Source organism: Nestor notabilis, unplaced genomic scaffold, assembly GCF_000696875.1.
Source record: "Nestor notabilis isolate BGI_N333 unplaced genomic scaffold, ASM69687v1 scaffold8748, whole genome shotgun sequence".
NCBI lineage: Eukaryota > Metazoa > Chordata > Aves > Psittaciformes > Psittacidae > Nestor > Nestor notabilis.
Genome location: NW_009941559.1, coordinates 26,513 through 33,140, shown reverse-complemented (window position 1 = coordinate 33,140; position 6,628 = coordinate 26,513).

Sequence of the window (6,628 nt, the reverse complement as noted above, 5' to 3'; positions counted from 1 at the left end):
GATAAAAGATTCAAAATGTACCCTCTTGCTGTCTCTTTAGGTGTGATTCTAGTTGGTTCCTTAAGTTGTAGACTCAAAGAGGACTGCAGCATGAAATTAATGGTCTGGGGAGAAATGGGACAGCACTGCCTGGCTTTGAGGCTGCAGGTTGCAGCCTGCTTAGCAACTACAGCTAGAGGGCAGGGAAATTGGGAGTTAAACACCACTTTTTCCACTGATGCAGCCTCTCGCCACCTCACATCAGGATACTGGCATCCTGAGCAGAATGAGTGGACAATGGTTGGACTTGGTGATCTTAAAGGTCTTTTCCAACCCAGCTGATTCTATGAGCTTTCCAAGCAAGTAATTATAAAAAGACCTTCAGATGCCAATGCACAGGGATGGGGGAACTGCAGTGCAGTCCCTGTGCTGTATTTCTGTTCTGGTGGAAGCTGTTGCTGTCACCTATTAGCAATTCTGCTTCACAAGTCCAAAGTGCGATGTGGCAAATACGGTTTGTGTGTGAGATCTGCTAGCTAGTTTTCTGTCTGTTTGTTGCTTCATTGCTGGCTTTTACAGATCCCAATTCAAAGGGGGGAAAAAGGATCCTGGTGAGCTTTACACAGTGGCATTTAGTTAATTTAAACAGGAATATCTGCTACTGAAAGAGTAACTTGCCCATCCAGGAGTACTTCATCATTCCTGGGCTCCAAACCAAGGCCAGGCGTGCTCTCAGTGGGGTTATCATTCCATATTACATTGTGAATCCCTAAACGCTTTCATCCTAATGAAAAAAATCTTTCACAGTGGACAGTTTGAAAGATGTAAAAGTTGTTCTCCATCACTGGGATTTTACAGCAAAAGATGTTTTGGAGTGCTGTCTCCCAAAGCAGTCCTAATAAATCAGCACTGCTGAAAGCAGTAAGAAGTTTAGTGGGGCAGGAAAAAATCCTATACTGCCAGAAAATCATGTTTTTTCTTTCTATAATGCTTTAGGAGCCCTTCACTGTTTTGCTGGAGCTAGCCCCTCCTACGAGGTCTATGGCAGATGTGATGGACCTGTTACAATACCTGTGCATTCATAAGGTGTTCTTACCAGGCAAAATGTGTTCAATGCACCCTAGCTGTGCTGGGATTTATGGTGGATCACTTTCCATGAGATTTAAAGCAACTTCAAATCTGCCTAAGATTTAAAAGGCTTAAAGCAGGCAAGCATTGGGGATTTACAGTGTTTTCAAGTTTGCAAATGCTAGAAATGCCGTTATATGAACAAGTCTTTAGTAATCAAAATAAACAAAGCAAAATTTTTTTTTTCTTCTCCAGCAGAAATCTGTAGAGCAACTCTAACTTCTGGGGCATGTGTAGCAAAACATGCAATTGAATGGAAATCTGCAATTCTGTGCCTTAGGTTGTAAGGAGCTATTTACAGCCAAATTGAGCTGTCTCATTCAGGTGTAGCTCAAATTGTTCTTCAAAGCCTCTCCACATGTGCAATATAAGACATCTCTAAAGCCCGTGAGAGTTTTTATTATCAATGTGAATGAATTTGGGATGCAGAAGGAAAACAAGATTTATCTTTGGATGTCAAACATGCTCTTTGAGGAGGACTCTTCTAGAAGGTCTCAGTGCAGGTTTGCTTTGTGAAGCAGGGAGGTAAGACCTCATTTACTGTGAGTGCTCCAGATGCTCCAGATTATTGCTGGGTAGGGGTTTCGGAGATCTGGGAACTGAACTAATGGGACTCTGAAGTAGCCCCTTCAGATCTTGATGTGGTGATTTTCGTGGCTCTCTGAGCTGTTGCTGCTGGGCTGTGCAGGGAAAGAGTTGGTTACATGCAGTTCTAGATGAAGTGCTAAGGAGCATATGGCTTGTCTGCAGGGAGCATTGCAAATGATTTGCTGTGTGTGCTGTGTAAAAATGTTAAGTTTTGACATGCCAGATCTCTGGATTGCACTGCAAGTGGGTTGCTAACTGCAATACATGAGCTTAGTAAAATCTGTAAGTCCAGTCTCTTCTAAGCTCTGAGGACACATTTACAGTGCCATGACCAGGCAACTGAGCAAGCTTGTACCTGGCTTTGTCTTAGTCTACACTGAGTTGTAGCTGTGTACAAATATCCAACAATTTGGTGCAAGACTGTTCACTGTTCCTTTTGAAGTACTTGGCTGATGTTGACAAATGCTGGTGATCCCAGAAAGGTGTGTGAAGTAAGAAATATTACTCACAGGTATCTTGTCCTGGACCTAACTAGGGTATAGCATCTAGTCCTAGATTACTTATTCAGAGCTACTGTCAGGCCTGTGTTACCTGCCACGTGACATTGAACTTGGTTGCAATGTTTAAGTTATGAACAAATTAATCTCTTGCTCGTGGAGGGAACGTTACAGAAGAGAGAGCAGTCTAATTTTTCCCTTCTGGAGTATGGTGGGTTTTTTCCTCTAAAGAAGCAACTTATAGATGTGAAATTGAGGTTGGAACAAGACAAAGAGGATTTGTACCTGGTATTTGAAGCAGGTTAATTTTAGTCCAATTTTGCCAGGTTGTGTGTTATCATTCCAGTAGCTGTTCTGAACTTTATCTGGTCTACTTCATGCTCTGAACACTTACTGAAGCCTCTGCTATGTATAAATACTTTTTATCTTTCCTTCCCACTGCTGCCTCTCCCTGAACATTCTACCTTTTATTTGCGCATTAGCATTGTCAAAGCATTTCTCAACCTGACACTTTTCTTTCTGAGGTTCTAGTCTTTTATTACAGGGGCTTTTTATTGCTTTGCAGCAGGAACTTGCCACATGGTTGTTTTTCTGCTCTTCCTGATCATTTCACTTCCCATCACTGACAACCTTTCAAGCTCCTGTGAATGGGGGTGTCTTCATGCCATTTGCTTCATCTTAAGCAAAGTCAGATTTTAATACCAGAAAAATCTGACAGGAAATAAAATGCAAAGGATGACATTTTTGAAGAAAACATTTACATTTGGTCGGTTCTTCCATTCAGTATGTCAGTGTCAGGATGCAGCAAGGATTGATTCTCTCTGCCATTAAAGTTTTCCTTATACTCCTGAGTAGGACTACTAGAAATCCAGCTAAAGCCATGTGCAAATAAAACTTTTGATTGCTTATCCCATTCAAAAAAGTGATTAATAAGTAATAAAAAAGTGGTGAAGCAACAGCTCTGTGTATAGTTCCCATGTCCCTTCAGGCTGTAGACCAGCCTTCAGTGAGCTCTCCTTTGTTGTTATTAGTGGTTTTATGAGCTGGTGACAGAATATTTCAGCCTCTAATAAAATTGCTATCAGTATTGCAAAGCACTTACAAGTGATTCTTTAATTTTGCATATCTTCGATATTTTATTCACAAGGATTGTACAATCCCCAAATCATATGATACATGGCAAAGCAGGAAAGAACAGAAGGTCTGTTTAACCAGATAATGTACCAGCAACTAAATGGAGTAGGATAATCTCTCTCAAAGGGCTTTACCATTAGACAATAGACTAATTGATCAAAGCAGCTGGATTAGTCCAAGGTAAATTCAGTTGTTTTGTTAATTTAGCCTAAACCCAAATATTTAATGTCTGTTTGTTTGTTTAATTATTCTTTCTGCAATTTCCCCTTCTTTGCTTCTCTTGCTGGTACTTCGGCCCATGTGTTGTTTCATCTTGGCCAAATTTCCACCCTCTTTAAGATCTCAAATTTTTGAAGTGTTAGCATAACTGCTGTAGAGACTTCTACCAGATACTTAGTGTCCTTACAGTATTCCTGTGATCTGTCCTCCTAAGTTTTGCTGCTTGTTTCCTGTTTTTCTTCTTGCTGGAATGCTAATTAGTGCCTATGACTCAAACCTGCTTGTTGAGGGAAATGCATCCATCCTCAATTGCTGTGCAGTGGTGTTGCTGATGTGAAAATTTTTTAGTGTTTTCATCAAGTGTGTCTGGACTTGTTATAATTGCATACTAACCAAAGAACATTGAGCAGCCAAGGTTGCAGGGCTATAAACAACTTGTCACTTGCAGGTGACTTCCCTCCTATTCTGATCTTATCACAGTCTCTGCATTATTTTTTTTTTTTTTTTTTTGTTAGTCCCTTGGTGTCTCGCACTATCTCATAAAAAATCTTGTGCAGGATATTCAGTCTCAGTGGCCCCCAGGCCTGTCCAAGGTGGAATTTTTTTCCTGAGATGATGCAGATGTACTCACAGTATAAGTGCGTGTCTGCTTTATCTTCTAGCCTAAGTGTATCTAAAATGCCACTTGAGATGAATGAATAATTGTTGTGAAGAATTAAATATAACTTCTCTTTTAAATTGTCTGAGAACAATATAAAATTTTTCTTAAGCTGATTTCAAAGTCGGTGTTAGCTTTTAATACATTCTGCAAATACATCCTAGCCCATGGATTTCTTGTGGACAATTTGTTGCAAGTATTTGAAATCCAGGTAATGCCTCTTTAACAGCTAGTATGGATTTATCGCTGAGATCTACTTGGGGCATGATCCAAAGCCAGCTGTAACTGGTGAGAGTTCTTCCACTACCATTAATCACTAGAAACCCTAAGTATGCTAGAGGTCTGACTTGTATTTTACTTGCCAATCTCATTTGGCTTGAGCAGGGTTACAAAGACTTCAGAGGGAGAGCATGCTGCATCTTCTCCTGCAACTTGAGGATGCTCCTCATTTTGGACACATCATTCATAGCCTATTAAAACCGAACTGTAGTGTGTTATCTAATCAATACATCTAATCAAGTTTTATAGGAAGGGTAGATTTATTTTGTTTTCATAGATTTTCATTTTATCTGTCAATGTTTACAAGATGTTTGAAAAAGAAACCTCATTCTTTCTCTCACATCTGGTTTGTCAGCAGTTCTCTTAAATCTCTGTCCATGCTACAAGAAAAGCAGTATTGAAAAAGTGTTTGATAACTGCTTATTAAATCTGTTCTCTTAAATCAAGTCAAGGCAGACATCCCAGATGGAAACTTATCTCATTCTCATAAACACACTTTATGCACACAGGCACAAGGCATGGGTACTGATGAATCACTGAAATAAAATTGATAGGCATAAAAAATCCCCAAACATTGTAGTACCAACTCTTAATTCTACATGCCTTTAACACACTACTGTTCTTGCCTGTTCTGTCATTAAAACAAATAACACTGGATATGGTGCCTTCCAGCTGCAAATACAAGAGGTGCTTAGTCTCAGATTCCATCCTTAAAATACATTTAAAAAAATAGATGTAACTTCTTTTTTAATTGCTTACTATTCAGTGACATGGAAGACATCTGGAGAATTTGAAAGCTCTCTGCACACCCTTGGGAGCGAGACCTTGGAAACCAGAATGTGGTACGGTTTTACTGGTTCTTGTTCAGAACAGAATATTTTTTCCCCATCAGTGAAAAATGGTTGTGAACGTGAAACATAGGGTGCACTAGTGAATACTATATCTAAAGTATTGTAGCTAGTCTGCTGGGCCTTTGGAGGCTCTAGTAGTTCCTTGTAAAAATAAAATTCAGCTCCTGCTCAAAAGGGCTTTGAAGTGGATCTGTGCTGCTTGAGGTGGAACCAGCTTCTCTCCATACAAAACCTCTTGTTTTTGTGTTGAAGGGGTCCCTGGTTTCCTTCTGTAGACCCTGGAGAAGGGTAGGGTCACAGGTTTGTGGGGTGTGAGGAAGGAGCAAAGTGGTATTTCTCCTTTCCAGATGTGCTGGGTCTTCATTCAAGTGAGTTTGAACTCACGGACATCAACTTCTTGAGCAAAGCGCCTTCTCAATAATTCTTTTATTGAGACGCCAGGTGTCTGAGTTTGTTAACTTATTAACATGCTAATCTTTTGTTAAAACACTGACAGATTTTATTACTCTGAGAAAAATTAATATTTAAAACAGTTTTATAAAAATGACTCTAATACATAATCTGTGGTGTAAGTGTGCTGGTTTTATCTGTTGTTCCTTTTGGTTTCTTACCAAATATTGGGTTGAGTTTGAAACTGGCAATTACATCAAAGCAGTACTTGCCATAGGCAGACAAAAAGATCTGAGGGCTCAGGAACTGGACTGTAGTGACTCACAGATGCAGTAAACTTACTACCTAACATCAAGTGTGGGGCTCTAAATGTTGGAGAAGGATGATCAGCTGCATTGTAGGTGCTACATGTGACCTGCCTCTGAGAGTGTCCCCCATGCTACAGGCTCAGTCTGAGACTGAGAACTGGACAGTCTGACCCTAAAGGGTGAGATAAAACTCGATCTAGGTAGATCTATCCCCCTTAGGGCATCAGTAGCAAGGATCAGGTCGGACTAAAAGGCCCTGCCAAGAAAGTTGCTATCACTTAGTGAAAATGATTTTTGTACTGAAGATGCCTAGCAGAGCAGGCTGACCTTTCCAGATGCAGACTACTATCAGCATCCTCTCCCAGACCTCCCCTATGGCAGTGCTTTAAGCGGACAGGCACTTCCAGTGCTTTCTTCATGGTCTTTAGGATATGCTCTTTCTCATTTACACTTCCTCCTTTTATGTTTGCTTTTTTAGGGAGGATTTTCTTCTGTGCTCTATGTTGTTGTTGTTGTTTTTATTTCCTGTTAAAAGCACTTCTTTGCTTGTTGTGTGACTGGGAACCTGTCTTCTGGTAACCTCCCTCTGCCCTGATC